Raw genomic sequence first — 16,108 nt, 5'->3', positions numbered from 1 at the left:
TGAGCCTCTGGAATAGACTATTTGTGGACCACAGTGTGTTCTTTTCTGTGGATACCTGCATGCACTTAGGTCACCCTCAGGCTCTGACTTCTTTTCCTATGAGTGCTTCTGAATCATAAGAAATTAAAACTGAAGGCAAGCCACAGGAATTACTAGGGAGAAGATTTTTAGTTGGAAGCGCTAACAAGGCAAACCACAGATCTACAAAAGAGGAGGCAGCTATGTTATTTATTTATTTATTTATTTATTTATTTATTTATTTATTTAAGTTTATTTTTACTTATTTTGAAAGAGAGAGATGGACAGCAAGCGGGTGAGGGGCAGAGAGAGAAGGAGACAGAATCCCAAGCAAGCTCCATGCTATCAGCACAGAGGGCTCGAACTCACAAACCGTGAGATCATGACCTGAGCTGAAATCAGGAGTCGGATGCTTAACCGACTGAGCCACCGGATGCCCCGCAACTATGCTATTTTAGACTATATTGGGAATATTTTGACTATTATTTGACATGGTTCCTTTTAAAATCTTCCCTTTTAGTAAGTGGCCCACCCATTTGGTTTGGGAACACACACTCTGGCCTACTGCCATGGGCTGTAGTTCAGCTATGAACTTAGCTTTCAAAGCCTTTGCAATGTGATTCTGACTTCTTTCACTTGTGTGCTACCCAGAGGCCAATTGTGAAACCTGTTTGGTATTCTATACAGTAGTCGATTTCTCAGACATTTTGCTGTGTTGGCTCTGGTCATTTTCATACATGCATCTCTTAGGAGTTTGCCAAGACATCGTATACAAATTTAGTGAATCCCTTTCTCTGGCTCCATCGTTTCCATAAACAATGCTTATACGCTCTAGCTGGAATAGGGTAAAGTGCCATCTTGTTATTGAGGGGAAGTAACAAGGGTGTAGGGATGGAATGCCAAGCTCTAGGAAACAAGATGACAACAGTCACACACACACTGAGGGGGAAACAGACTTTTTGTCCAGGCAAGTCACTAAGCAAACAAATAAAAATCCAGCCACCACAACCACTCACAAGGTGGGAACAGAATCCAAAGTTGGTACAATGTACTACCTAAATTGCCAATTTTTCAGTAATACATGCAATGAAATAGGAAAGTATGCCTTTCACACAGGAAAAAAAATCTGTCAGCAGGCATACTGAGGGGGCTGAGATGTTGGACTGAGCAGAAAAGGACTTCAAAACAGGTATTATAAATATGTGATTAAAATGAAAAGAAAGCATATGTAAAGATAATTACATGACTCATAAAATAGATAATATGAATACACAAGTTGAGGTTATGAATACAAACCAATGAGAATATCAGGAGTTTTAAAAGTATAATAACTCATACGGATAAGAGAGTTTCCATGACAGGTTTCAGCTAGAAGTAGGAGGAATCTATAAAACTGAAGACAGATCAATTAAGAGTATCCAGTTGATGGACAGAAAGATAAAAGAATGAAGTACGATGCACAAATCTTAAGATACCCTTGGGGAGCCATTAAATATATTGCATTAAACACATAACCTTAGTTCTAGAAAGAGAACAAAGAAAGAGGCAGAAAAATTTAATGGCTGAAAGCTCCTCAAATTTGAGGAAATGTATTCATGTGTGCACTTAAGAAGGTCAACAAATCCATAACAGCTTAGACACAAACATATCTGACCCTGGAATCTGTGGACTAGATGCACCTAGTCTAGGCCACTGTTCTACAGCGTCTCCCCTTTGGCAGTCTCAGCTGAGATGCACCACAAAGTTTTGGCAGGGCCTTCAAGCTCCTGGGAGGATGTACAGTCAACTGAAGTTCATTTTCATCTTTTGGGGCATAACCATGAGTAAAATACAGGCTAATGATGGGTTCACAGGGCAACTGGAATAATTCTTCTTAGTTTCCTTTACATTGGTCGCTAACTCCACCTGCCCGTGGGCTCCTTTGTTTTATTTTATTTATTCTTTTAGAGACTTTTGATTCTATTTGTTTATTAATTTTTTTTTATTTTAGAGAGATAGAGAGGAGAGGGAGAGAATCTGAAGCAGGCTTCACGCTTAGCATGGAGCCCGATGTGGGGCTGGATCCCAAGACCCTGGGATCATGACCTGAGCGGAAATCAAGAGTCAGATGCTCAACCGAGTGAGCCACCCAGCCGCCCCTACAATTTTGTTTTTTAAAGTATGACTTTTTAAATAAACTTTTAGGGGTACCTGGATGATTCAGTTGGTGGAGAATATGCCTCTTGATCTTGGGGTTGTAAGTTTGAGCTCTGCATTGGGTGTGGAGATTACTTTAAAATAAAATCTTTTGAAAAAATAAATAAATGAACTTTTAACTTGGAATAATTTTAGACTTACAGAAAAGCTGGAAGTTAAGTATGGAGGGTTCCTGTATACCTTTCATTCAGTTTCTTCAGGGTTAACATCTTACATAACCTTGGTGCACCTGTCAAAACAATGAAATTAACATTGGTACAATACTGTGAGCTAACCTAACTTTATTCCCATGTACACAGTCTTGCCACCCATAGCCTTTTTCACTTCCCTGATCAGATCCAGGAGTCTCTATTTGCCTTCTTTAGCTTTTTACAATATGTGACAGTTTTCACTCTTTCCTAGTTTTTCATGATCTTGATAATTTTGAAGAATACAAGTCAGGTATTTTGTAAAATGTCTCTCACTGTTGGTTTGTATGATGTTTTCTCTTGGTTAGATTTGGATTATAGGTTTTTTAGATGAATATATCACAGAAATGGATTGCCCTCTCATTGCATCATATCAAGTGATACCACTACGAGTTATCCCTGGTTATATTCACCTTGATCCCCTGGTTAAGAAGGTGTCTTCCAGGTTTCTCCACTCTAAAGTCACTACTTTTACCTTTTCGTATGTTATTTGGAAGTAAGTGAGTCACTGAATCCAGCCTGCACCCAAAGAGGAGGGAAGTGAAGTTTTGCAGGGGTTTCCACAATTTGCCCCTTCTCTTCACTGATTTCTTTATTCAATATTTTATCTACCACCATCTGGTAAAAGATACTTACTTTATTCTTTTGGGGTGTAAGCCTATACGACCAACATATATTTTGGGCAAATTGCCCCAGCTTTAGCCATTGTGATGTCCTTCAGATCCAGTGTACAACATGATGAACTTTGGTTAATAATACCGTATTGTATACTTGAAATTTGCCGAGAGAGTAGATATTAGGTGTTCTCACCACACACACACTCACACACACATGCACACAAAGTCACTAAGTGACAGATTTGTTAATTTAGCTTGACTCTGGTCATCATTTCACAATGTATACCATACATCAAATTATTACATTATATACCTTAAATATACATAGTGTTAAAATCAATTGTACCTTAATGAAGCTAGAAAAAAAAAATCTTTGGTTTATGGCATGAGATGATGCCCCAGGGCCACTGTGCATTTTCATTTCTTCAGCTCTGGGATCAACTGTTTCTCTAAGGTCCTGCACTTTTATCACATCCTACCAAATTCTTTCCTAACACAAAGCCTTGCGAGTGCTTCCCATGAAGTCAATAACTAAGAGAAAGTCATAATACATCCTAGCCAGGGACATATTGAGCCTGCTAGCAAAACAGGGGCAATATTTCAATAGAATAGTGGAATCTAGCTGTCATGTACTCGCAAGAGCCTGGAGGTGGACATGGGACAAGAATCTGTGATTGGTGGCCAAATGGTATTGAAGATTAAATTTGGAGACAGGACTTAACATCACCATGTTGTACACTGGATCCTGTGAACTTATTCATCTCATTTAAAGTTTGTACCCTTCAGCCAACCTCCTTTCTTTTCCACCCCTCACCCCCACCAGTAACCATGCCCTGGAAGGATGTACAGTTTTTAAATAAGTAAATAAAAGTTACAGATATACCAAAAGGACACGGGAGTCAATCTGAAGGAAATCACAATGGCTAAAGCTGGGGCAATTTGCCCAAATGGCAGGAACTGAATTAGATGGTGGGAACATGTTTCTAGGATGGTTTCTAGAAGTGGGGAATGATGAAAGCCCTTGGTGGAGAACAGCCAGAATTGGTATGGCAGACAGCAGAAGTAGGCACATTCGAGGGGGTAAACTGTGTAAGACCAGGTAGTTTTCTGGCACCTGAGGGGTGTTAGCAGGCCTGGTAGTGTTTTGAACCACTCTTACTACTTTTCGGACCTACTCCCTTGTGCTGACTTCCAAGTTAGATGAAACAGAGATGAACAACCTTCGTCAGTCCTTCAGATAAACCACCAGACAGGTTTGAGCGCGCGCGCACACACACACACACACACACACACACACTCACACTAATTTGCCACTAAAGTCTATTCTGTTCCTTCCTGATTCAGGGAGCAGGGTGCCTCTCTGGAAATGCAGGTTGCTATTGCTTTAAAACCACCTTATAGCTGGGAATGGGGGGAATAAAGGCAAATAAAATCACCACAGAACTTTTCTACTGTGTTGAAGTCATATTGTTTTCTTGATTCAGCATTTGCTTGGCTGCTGTCAGTTGTTGATTGTTTCGCAGAGTTCTGATAAAGTTGGTTCTGACATTTTCTGCTTGTTTTTTGATGTGTCTCGGGGGGAGATGAGAGCTTGCAGCTGCCTACTCTGCCATTCTGATGACATTACTTCTCTGGATATTGGTTTTTAAATACCATACTCTGATTTTAAAAATATGGGCTTTGCAAACGGGTACAGAAGTCAACCTGAAATTGCTCCCCATAGGCAAAGCTAGAACAATTTGAGCAAATACATAAATAATATGAGGACTGGATTATAACCCCCAAAACAAAATAAATCTCCATGAGTCCATAATAATGTCAAATAACTAACGAAATACATAGATGGGGGTGGGGAAGGGGAGCAGATCTCCCTTACAGAGCAATTTGAATTAATTCCAATTACTCTCCCTGCCCTGGAATGTGGGCTGGACTTAGTGACTCACTTCCAAATGAAAAGGTATGGAAGGGGAACAAAAAAAGTGGCTTTACAGTGGAGAGACCTGGTAAGTCACCACTTTAACCAAGTGATAAAGGTTAACATCGCCAGTATCATGTGTATATAATGTACCCCTGATACGATTAGATGAGAAGGGCGATTCTTCTTTGTGGTAATTTTCTCCACAAAAACCATAATTTCAGTCTAATAATAAGAATACAGGAGACCAACAAAAATTGGGGGACATTGTACAAAATAGGTGAGCAACACTCTTTCAAGTTTTCTAAGTTAACGGAAAACAAAGAAGGATCAAGAAACTGTCACAGATCAGTGACTGAGGAGATACAGTGACTGAGGGCTGTGATATTCTGGATTAGATTCTTGTATGGAAAAACCACATTTGTGGAGAAACTGATGGAATCTGAATAGAGTCTGCCATTGAGTTAATAGCATTGTGTCCATGTTGATTTTTTAGTTCTGACCGGCGTCCCCTGGTGATGTAAGATGTTCTCATTAGGCAAGAACTAGGTGAAGGGTATGAAAAAAAATTCTACGTACCATCTTAGAACCTTTTATGCAAATGTAAATTTATTCTATGATAAAAAATCGAATAGAACAAAAAATAGAGGATACACTTTTGTGGAAGGACTCTGAACAAGTTTGGAGATGACAAATTATGCTAAAAGGAGAAATTCCATCAATTCTCCAAAACACTAATTTTTCAGACCTCACTTATTCTGTAAATTCTCTACAATTCTACCCTGGGTCTGCATCTTCCAGTGTTTTCATCTTACAGTGTTTATGGTATTTGGTTTTATTTTGGGAAACATGTTTTACTTTAAAGTAGTCAGATTGATTAATAATGGCCTCCACATTTTGTGCCTTCTGTATCTTGGAATCCTAAAGATAGTCTCCTTTGTGTTATCATAAAAGTTTAAAACTTTTGTGTTACGGGAACTAGAATATTCTCCCTTTCCTCACCTAATGATTCTTGGTTGAGCAAATTACGTAGGGAAGTTTCAGGATATGTCAGCTGGACTTTGACCCCAGGCTTCTCTGGATCTATTTCTTTTTTGTACGCTTTGTTTTACTTTGGATGGAGTGAGGCGTCTGATGTTAGAGAACCCCAGACACAATGGATCTTTCCTTTCATTCAAGTTAATTTTGTGTCTTTTGAGAATGTTTACAGTTCATATATACTTTAGAACTTCTAATTTGTTGATAGTTTTTAACCGTTTTGAAAATTACATGCACATTTTATTGCTAAACCACACTGAAGGTAAATCACAGAAATCAGTATGTTTCACCCCTGAATACATGCATCTCCTAAGAACTAGGATATTTTACACAGCCAAGAAACTCACATGGGCTAGATAAACTTACCTAATATATATTAAATTTTGAAACATTTTTTAATCATTCAACTAACGTAAGGTTCCACGTTCTTGGGCCTCTAGAACCCACATTATAGACAACTCTGTCTAAACATCATTTATCCTACAGACTGTGTACCATAGACAAAATAGATTCCACATCTCAGATATTTCAATATCCTATTCTAGACATTATTTCTAGAGACTCCATTGCTAAGTCCAGAAAAAAAAAATCCGTTTCTGGTGCCATTTCAATCACTCAGCTCTCAGCCACATTCACTTACCCCACGGACATTTGCTACTGAACCCACAGACACTAATCACTGACCCCATACAAGTCCATCAGTGTCTCCATATACCACCATAATGAATCTCCAAAGTCCCATCACCTATTTCACAAACTAAATTCTACAACCCACTGTTCCAGTGAGATTTGTGGGCAAGTCCCCAGGTGGGGCAAGAAAGAAGAGAGGCACCAAAGACCCCATCTTTGCTCACATAAAGATTGTTGTCCTTCTCAAAAATGACCAGCAGATGGCAGAAAAATCCATGTTTTGGATATGTAGACTCCTGCTCCAAACGTTACGGAGCTTTGAGATAGGGGTTTTTTGTGTGTTTGTTTTCTGTTTTTGTTTGTTTTTTGTTTTTGTGTTTGTGTTTGAGACCAGCTAATCTGCCTGGTGAATAATGAGAATTAAAGATCATTGTGATATCAGAAAATTCTCCATCAAAACATTTTCTTCTCAGCCCATTGCAGCCCACCAGTGTCACTGATAACACTCCAGTGTCACCGATCCCAATCTGTACCTATCTGAAGATTCTTGTGGTTCGTGTCACCCTTCTCTTCATTAAAACCCATTAGGAGGCAATAACTACATTGAGAACTATTTATGAAAGTCTTGAATGTAGTATTTCATGTTTCCTACTAGAGTTTTCGGCATTGCCATAGAGATTATTTGTTAATCCAAAGTGATGAATCTGTAATGGCCAGAGTGGTGTATATAACATATTTGGATGAAGCTAAGAGTTCATCTGCCTCTTAAATTAGGTTGGTGGAGGCTGCCCTATACTTTTTGTAATAATAATAATAAGAGCCGATGTTTGTTCAGCACTTACTATGTGCTAGGCACTGTACCAACCACTTTACATAGTAGGCAGATTGAATCTTCACATTAACCCCACAAAGCGATGACTATTAAACATTTTTTACAAAGTATACAGATGCCCAGAGAATTCAAGTAATGTGTTTCAAGGCCCTACAGTTAGAAAAATGCTCAGGACCGCATCTTTGCATCTATTCACACCATATGCAATGAATACTATGGTGGTAGCATTGTTGGGGCTTTATGGATTCAAAAGAAGTTCTTGTTCTCTTGCCCCTGCAACCCATGTGTTGGAATCTTCTCATTACAGGATCTGGGAACCAGTTTTAGTTGTGTTACCCTGGGTAAGTATGACCATTAATTAGCTCTTCAGGGGGCATTGTGACAATATCTAGGCTGATGTGAGCGGAATATTTTAAACCAGGACTGTCCCACTGGCTCCAGGTTACACGACTCCCTTTAGGGCAGTGGAATGTTTAAATTACACATCCCAGCTATTGGCAGGGATCAGTTCAAGTCTATCTTCTTTTCCTTCAGGCAAAACATCACTCCGTTCTTCAACTTGCTGTGTTTCTCTGGTGGTATAGCTTGACGCTCAAGAGCTCTGAGCAGCAGCTCTGCATCAGCACCCCAGGGCTGTTGTGAGACATGTGGTGTGCAGTGTCACAGTCCTGTGCCTAGAAAGCAGTTTCCCTATTCGTCCCATCTCCTACAACTCACTACAGTAGTTGGGATTCTGGGTTGAAAGTAAGAGAAATCAACTCTAAGGCACTCATTTAAAAGGGAGTTAAGAGGGGCACCTGGGTGGCTCAGTTGGTTAAGCAACCAACCGACTTCAGCTCAGGTCATGATCTCGTGCTCTGTGAGTTCGAGCCCTGTGTCGGGCTCTGTGCTGACAGCTCAGAGCCTGGAGCCTGTTTCAGATTCTGTGTCTCCCTCTCTCTCTGACCCTCCCCCCATTCATGCTCTGTCTCTCTCTGTCTCAAAAATAAATAAACGTTAAAAAAATTTAAAAAAATAAATAAAAGGGAGTTAAGAAAGGGTTGCTCTTCTTTCTCTATCAGGAACTTCTCCCTCACCCACATGGCTCTTTTGGTCATGACCATCTTTCCCTGGACACAGAGTAGAAGTCTTGGGTCAACCCAGTCCAATCAGAGTACCCCAGCTCAGACCACACTTATTGGGGAATGAAGGGTACATGGCCCAGTGAGAGTTCTCCTTGGATTTTTATGCCCGAGAAGAGAAAAAGCTGGTTATTTTCTGTGGGGTTTCTGAGTTGGCAGATGAGAACCTGTCTGAGGAAGGATGCCAGAAGAGTCTCGCAGATTCATGAGGGGGAGAGACGGACTAAAAGTCCTACGGGTATTGAGTCCTAGCATCAAGCTAGGCCTGAAGCCAGGGGCAGTTCTTTGTTTCCTAATTAGGAGAGCTCATAGATCTCCCTCTTATGCTGAAGTGACTTTGAGCTAGTTTTCTGTCACTTATAACCTAACATACTGGTTTGTATGCCTCAATCCACAACGGGCTCTGTGGGTTCCTTCAGGCCCTATTTAATCATTTCCTTAATGGATGATTATTTTATTTGTAAGATCTTTATTTTTTTAAGTTTGTTTATTTTGAGAGAGAGAGGGTGCAAGTAGGGGAGGGGAAGAGAGAGAGAGAGAGAGAGAGAGAGAGAGAGAATCCTAAGCAGCCTCCGTGCTGTCAGTGAACTGTGAGATTGTGACCTGAGCCAAACCCAAGAGTTGGAGGCTTAAGCAACTTGTAAAGCCACTTGTAAAGATCTTTAAAGGAGAGCATCTCACTAATCAGCAACAGAGCCCTAGAATGTCACCATTCATCATTCTTCAAACTAGCCTCAATATCTGGTGCTGGCTTTAGCATCATTTGGTGTCGCATTATAAATGAATTCATAGGTTTAGGGATATTATCTTGTTATTGTCCGTTTTCTCTTGGGCGAAAAATTTAAGGTCAAAATCATTAAGTAATTTTTGTAAAGGCAAATTGCTGAACTTGAGGAGAAAATCCACTAAAACTTTTCAACTTTAATATTAGGCATTCCTAAAACCTAAATATGGAACCAAGGGATAATTACGTTTGCACAAAAATTTGGCATCAAGAGCACGAGTTAAATCACACACAGATCACTTAAATTAGCACAAATGGTCTATCCTCATCATCTGTTTGCCAGCTCACTTCCCTGACAAGCAATGATGGTCTCAACCAAATACTGTAGAGACTCCTAAACTCCCCTCAGCTTGCAAAACCAAAAACTGAATTCAGAGTATGTGAAAGAGAGATGTTGTAAACATGCTTATAACAAGATCTGGAAATTACTAAGTATGCTATTTTTCAACATATATGTGCTAAGCATCATGAAGGCCAGGATACCTCCATCTTCTGTCATTAACAATATGAATTGGTTATCTCCAAGGGAAGTATTCAATTTGAGTCACTTTTCAGGAAACATCTCGAAAGACTGGAAGGTAAGAGCTTATATGCCAGTAGTCACATTTTGAGATTGTTTGCATTGTGTTAGTGGGCCCTAGATAGATGTGAAAGTCCAACAGAAAAAGAGGACAAAACTGAATGGTCAGCATTTCATTTTGTTGCATTATTTTAAAGTTAGTGGTTATACAAAACCAAGAGCACACTGTATACACAATATGTTAGCCAACTTGACAACAAACTATATTAAAAAATAAATAAAAAAATAAAGTTAGTGGTTATAGATTCAGTCATACAAATTTAGTATAACAGAGGTTTACAAAGGAATTGTAATTTAAATACAATGCATTATGCGACATATGTAAGTAAATTGCACTTTGAAAAGAGAAAAGGTGTTTTTTAAAATGTACTCAGAGGTGGGGTATGATTTTCATTGTATATGATATTGCTATAAATGATATCTGCTGATATTAGCCTTGATCACCTGGTTAAGATGGTTTCTTCAGTGTTTTTCTACTAGAAAATCACTATTTTCTCCTTTCCATATTCTATTCTCTGGGACATGGTAAGTCCTCTCCATACTTAAGAAAAAGGAAATGAATTTCCCACCTCCTAGAAGGCACATATCTACACATGCTATTTGAATTGTTTTTAACTTTTATTTATTTTTGGGAGACACAGAGAGACAGAGCATGAGAAGGGGAGGGGCAGAGAGAGAGAGGGAGACACAGAATCTGAAGCAGGCTCCAGGCTCTGAGCTGTCAGCACAGAGACCGACATGGGGCTCGAACCCATGAACTGTGAGATCATGACCTGAGCTGAAGTTGGACGCTTAACTGAATGAGCCACCAGGCTCCCTTGCAATTCTTCTGTAAGGAAGATTTGTCTCTTCTCCTCATTTATTTAATATTTTGTTTTTATTGGCACAGAATGATGGATATTTATTTTATTCTTTGAGTTATAATTTAATATTATGTATTTGTTAGGAAAATTGTCCCGTATTTTAATTGTTGCAGTTGTTAAACATTTTGCTTGGAAAATTGTTCCAGCCATGGCTATTGGGAGTTTTTTCATATTGATTCATGTGTCTTTTTAATATACATGGGATCATCTTGTGTTTTAACTGCCCTTGCCCTGTATACAGCCCTTTTCCAAAAGAGTTCTGATTTCTTTTATTAGATAATGGTGTTTAGAAACCAAGATCTGGGCACTAGGTGTGCTCATTGTTATCAGGGTGTCAATGCCTCTAGGTCTGCTTAGGAGACAGAGCCAGTAAACAAACAAACTAATTTTATAAATAATACAAACACATATTTATATATGCATATTTATTTATATATACATACATATGCTAACCTTTGTATATAAGCATACCTATTTGTGCATCTGTGCATCTGAATATATATTAAAATAAACATGAATTCATACTGCACTCATATATCTCTGACCACAGATACAATGTGGTCTTTCTCCCCCTTGCTTATGCAGGGGTATTGGATGAGTTCATGGGTGGTACTGAGAGGACATGATAGGGCATAGGAACAAGCAATTGATCCTTGACCCATTTGGCACCTTCTCCTGATGCCAAAGCCTGGGCATGTGGCTAAAATCAGGGTGGGGTGCCCAAGTGGCTCAGTGGGTTAAGCGTCCGACTTCAGCCTAGGTCATGATCTCACTGTTCCCGAGTTCAAGCCCTGTGTTGGGCTCTGTGCGGATAGCTTAGAGCCTGGAGCCTGTTTCAGATTTTGTGTCTCCTCCTCTCTCTCTGCTCCTCCCCCACTCACGCTCTGTCTCTCTCTCTCTCTCTCTCAAAAGTAAACATTAAAATAAATAAATAGGGGCGCCTGGGTGGCTTGGTTGGTTAAGCGTCCGACTTCGGCTCAGGTCATGATCTCACGGTCCGTGAGTTCGAGCCCCGTGTCCGGCTCTGTGCTGACAGCTCAGAGCCTGGAGCCTGTTTCAGATTCTGTGTCTCCCTCTGTCTCTGCTCCTCCCCTGTTCATGCTCTGTCTCTCTCTGTCTCAAAAATAAATAAACGTTAAAAAAAATAAAAAATAAATAAATATCAGGGCTCATGGCCTAAAAAAGATTAAATGTTATATATTAGAGGCATGGCAATAGGCTCCTGATTGGCAAGTAAGGTCCAGCCAAGTGTCTGCCTGAACTTGGGTATTTGTAGAGAATGGAGAGAGAGTGGTCATTGTAAGCTGAGGATGTAGGGACATGGCTATGTACAAGAAAATTCATTGCCGACTTTGAAGGACATTGGGGGAAAGTGAATATAGGGACTAATCTCTGAGCAATTTTGTGACATCTTACAGAGTTCTTTCATATTCCAGGACCTTTCCAGGGCCAAAGAAGTAGTCACAAGAAAATATTGGTTTCCTTTTAGGAAATGAGGGTGATTTCAGTACATTGTTAATTTGCATTATGATAACATTAAAACCATGATTAATACTACACTGGTGAATCTTGTTGTTCCTTTTTAATCTATATGAAACTAGGATAGTTGTGATGTGCCATTGATATCATTTTTTGCTTTTACATTAACAATATGACTGAAATTAATACTGCAATTAGGAATGAAGAGATAGTTCAAAACTAGGAGAATAAATTCATATTTTTATGAGTATGGTGAGGCTTGAAAGAGGTAGATCCTTGGGGTGCCTGGGTGGCTCAGTTAGTTGAGTGTCCAATTTTGGCTCAGGTCATGATCTCATGGTTGGTGGGTTTGAGTCCCACACTGGGCTTTGCGCTGACAGTGTGGAGCCTGCTTCAGATTCCCTGTCTCCCCCTCTCTCTCTGCTCTTCCCCCAATCACACTCTCTCTCAAAAATAAATAAACATTAAAAAGAGGGGTAGATAATTATTTATTAAAGTAGTGTTCATTATTGCTAGTGTGAGTAATAATAACTGCTAACCATGAAGTATACAATACAAGTCCAATTGATTGAGTGCTTACTTGGTATCAGGTAATACTTCAAGTACATTTCATGTTTTTAACATTTAATCTTAGCAGTGTTCCTGTATGAAAAGTTCTGTAATTATTTACATTTAACAGTTGAGGATTCTAAGGAGTGAGTTGTTGAACGAGCTGTCCTGAGGTCCTACAGCCAGAAATTAATGCAATTTGGATTTTAACCCAAGTACCTTGAGTCCAGGTACTATTAAGTTAAAATTTGTCTCTCATGGTGGTTAAAGGAATACTTACCACAAACCACTAATATTATTTATCCACATTCTGTAATATTATGTTATATCAGTAAAGACAGAAGAACTGTATGAAAGTCTTTTCCTAAATTTATTGGTATCCAGGCTCCTACCTGGCTCCCAACTTCCTGGTGGTCTCTGTATCCTCCTGGCTATCATGGCCATGCCTGGGCAAGTCTACTCTTGTACGCTATTATACCACTGGATTGTTTACTTAGAAGTTGGTGAGTCTGTAAAGAATGCAGAGTCCCTGCCTATGGTATTTCACCATTTGGTTGTAAGGGGTAAGAATTCTCCCTGCTGTGGTGGTTGAGTGGGGGATAGGGCATGTGGGTGCCATGGGGCTACACATTTTGTCTTTCTGAGACTTGGCTGGAGACACATAAATACATAACCACGAGAGGGCCCATGTATACTCTTTTCCAACCTCTCAATCAAGATGGCTTTATTCTAGGGCCTCACCATTTCAATAGGAAAATGCAACTCTATGAAATCACATCACCCTACCAGCTCCTCTCCATACACATCTCCCTATGAGAACAGAGGATTCTCCATCCTGCTGTGAGAGCATGTGCAGTATGTGGGGGTCAGACAGGTCCTGGTCAGATACCAACACTGCAGCCTCCCATCCCACACGTATTCCTGAGTCTGCATCATTTTTCCTCTTTCCTCCACAGATGATCAAGTCTCCTGAGGAGAAATTTCAATATACCTACACATCTGATGAGAAAAAGTACCATGGTGAAAAAATACATTCATGAGTGAGTATTTTCTAGCAAAAAAATACTCCATTTAGAATGAGCTCATATACCCCAGCACTTTGTTTTCTCTGACCGCCAACATGAACCCTCAATTTTGGCCAACAGACCAGAAACACAGTCATTGTCTCTCCTTAATAATTTAGGACATTGTGCTCCCAGGACTGCCCATCCAGGGCTGATCTGCTTCCTTGCCCAGGGTATCCTGAAGCCCCAGGGCTGGATTCACTCAAACTACAGAGGGAACACAGTGTGCTGACACTCCAAGTTTGACTTCTTTCTTCATGAGCGGCTTTGAGTAACAATAAATTAAAATTGAATAGATGTAGCATGCAATATGGGAATGTACAACTAGGAGCAGAAAGAAAGCATCTTGGTGTCTACAAGGCAGAAGCTAATTCTACCATGAGTGATCCACCAAATGTTCTTTCAGCCCAGGAGCTATTGCTTTCTCTCTCCAGCTGTACCTTGCTCCATCTCCCTCTTCATTTTTTTTTTTTTGTTCTCCTTCTATCTTCATTGCCTTTACTTATTCCTTGTTTTCTTTCTGTTTTTGCCCATTCTTTATATTTGGTGTACCTCTTTGTCTTCTCTTTTCCCTATCATCATTACCTGCACCAAGCCTTTTTCTTTACTCGTAAAATTTGACCCCCTGATGGACAAAGACAGACCCAGAGTTGTTAATAGATGGGCTGGCTTAGTGTGTTGAAACAAGGTGAAAATGGATGGCTACCATATGATATGCTAACTCAAGGGTGAATTTCAAACAAAGAGATGAGGGAAAAATTCTCCCAATTCAGAGAGGACAAGGAAGTGCTCCTGGTCATATTGTTTCTGTGGAAAGAGAAGTGACCTGAAGTTAAAAAATACCTGCATTAGTTTTCTAGGACTACCATAGTGAAGTAACACAGACTGGGTGGTTTAAACAACATAAATTTATTTTCTCACAACTATGGAGGCAAGCTGTGAGTAGTGTTGGTTTCTTTTGGGGCTTGTCTCCCTGGCTTGTACATGGCTGTCTTTTCCTGTGTCTTCACATGGCCCTTCCTCTGTGTGTCTGTGTCCTAATCTCTTTTTATAAGGATGCCAGTCATATTGGATTAGTGACCCAATGACCCCTAGTGACCTCCTTTTATTTAATTATGCCTTTAATGACCCTCTCTCTAACTACAGTAATGTTCTGAGGTACTGGGGGTTAGGACATCAACATATAAATTTTGGGAGCACAATTCAGCCTATAATAATAAATGGACACATGGGCAGTGGCAAATGAATGTTCCGGTCCATTTCCATCAGCAGCTAATTGCAGATGGTGTCACATGGAGGGGAGGCTCCACCTAGCCAACCCATGGAATCACAAGAAGTAATAAAATGATGGCTACTGATGTAATCAAATTTATAATGGAAATGGACACACAATGCAACTTGCACATTTCAATCACACAGTCTAAAGAATTTTTGTGAATAAATACACTAGGTAACAGTATCTTAATCAAGAGACAGAAAAACAGCATAAATACTCCAAGTCTCTCATACATGTTTGGAGCTAATCATTCCCTTAGGCCAGACAAACATTGACCTATTTCTATAAATGTAATTTTGGATGTTCTAGAATTTAACATAAATAGACTAGTTCAGTGCAATCTCTTTTATAAATGGTTTCTTCCTCTCAGGACAATGCTTATAAAATGCATCCACGTGGTCATCTATACTGGTAGTTCGTTCCTTTTCTTGGTGGTTACTATTACATTGTATGAATAAACCAAAATTTGTTTATTCATTCAATTACTGATGACAGATGTTTATTTCCCAGGATTTTTGCCATTATGAATAAAGCTATTATATACATTCATTACAAGTCTCCTTATTTTAAAAGAAGTTCTCTGTTTTCATTATTTGTATAAATAATACGTTTGTAATCTGTTGATCCTATGATAATTGTATCATTAACTTCATAAGAAAATGTTGAATGTTTTCCAAGTTGGTTGCAATATTTTATAATCCCAAGAACAAACTGGAAGAATTCCAGTTACTTCAAATCCCTGTCAACACTTGGTATTGTCATTCTTTTAAATTTTAGCCATTGTAGTGAATATGAAGTTGTATCTTATAGAGGCTTTATTTGTGTTTTTCCAATAATATTTTTAGGGACTATTGGCCATTCCTGTATCATGTTGTTTTTAATATTTTTTTAATGTTTATTAGTTTTTGAGAAAGAAAGAGAGAGAGAGCATACTTACCGGCAGGAGAGTGTCAAAAAG

Source organism: Prionailurus bengalensis, chromosome E2, assembly GCF_016509475.1.
Source record: "Prionailurus bengalensis isolate Pbe53 chromosome E2, Fcat_Pben_1.1_paternal_pri, whole genome shotgun sequence".
Taxonomy (NCBI): domain Eukaryota; kingdom Metazoa; phylum Chordata; class Mammalia; order Carnivora; family Felidae; genus Prionailurus; species Prionailurus bengalensis.
The sequence above is the reverse complement of the archived record's forward strand: the minus strand, read 5'-3'. Positions refer to the sequence as shown.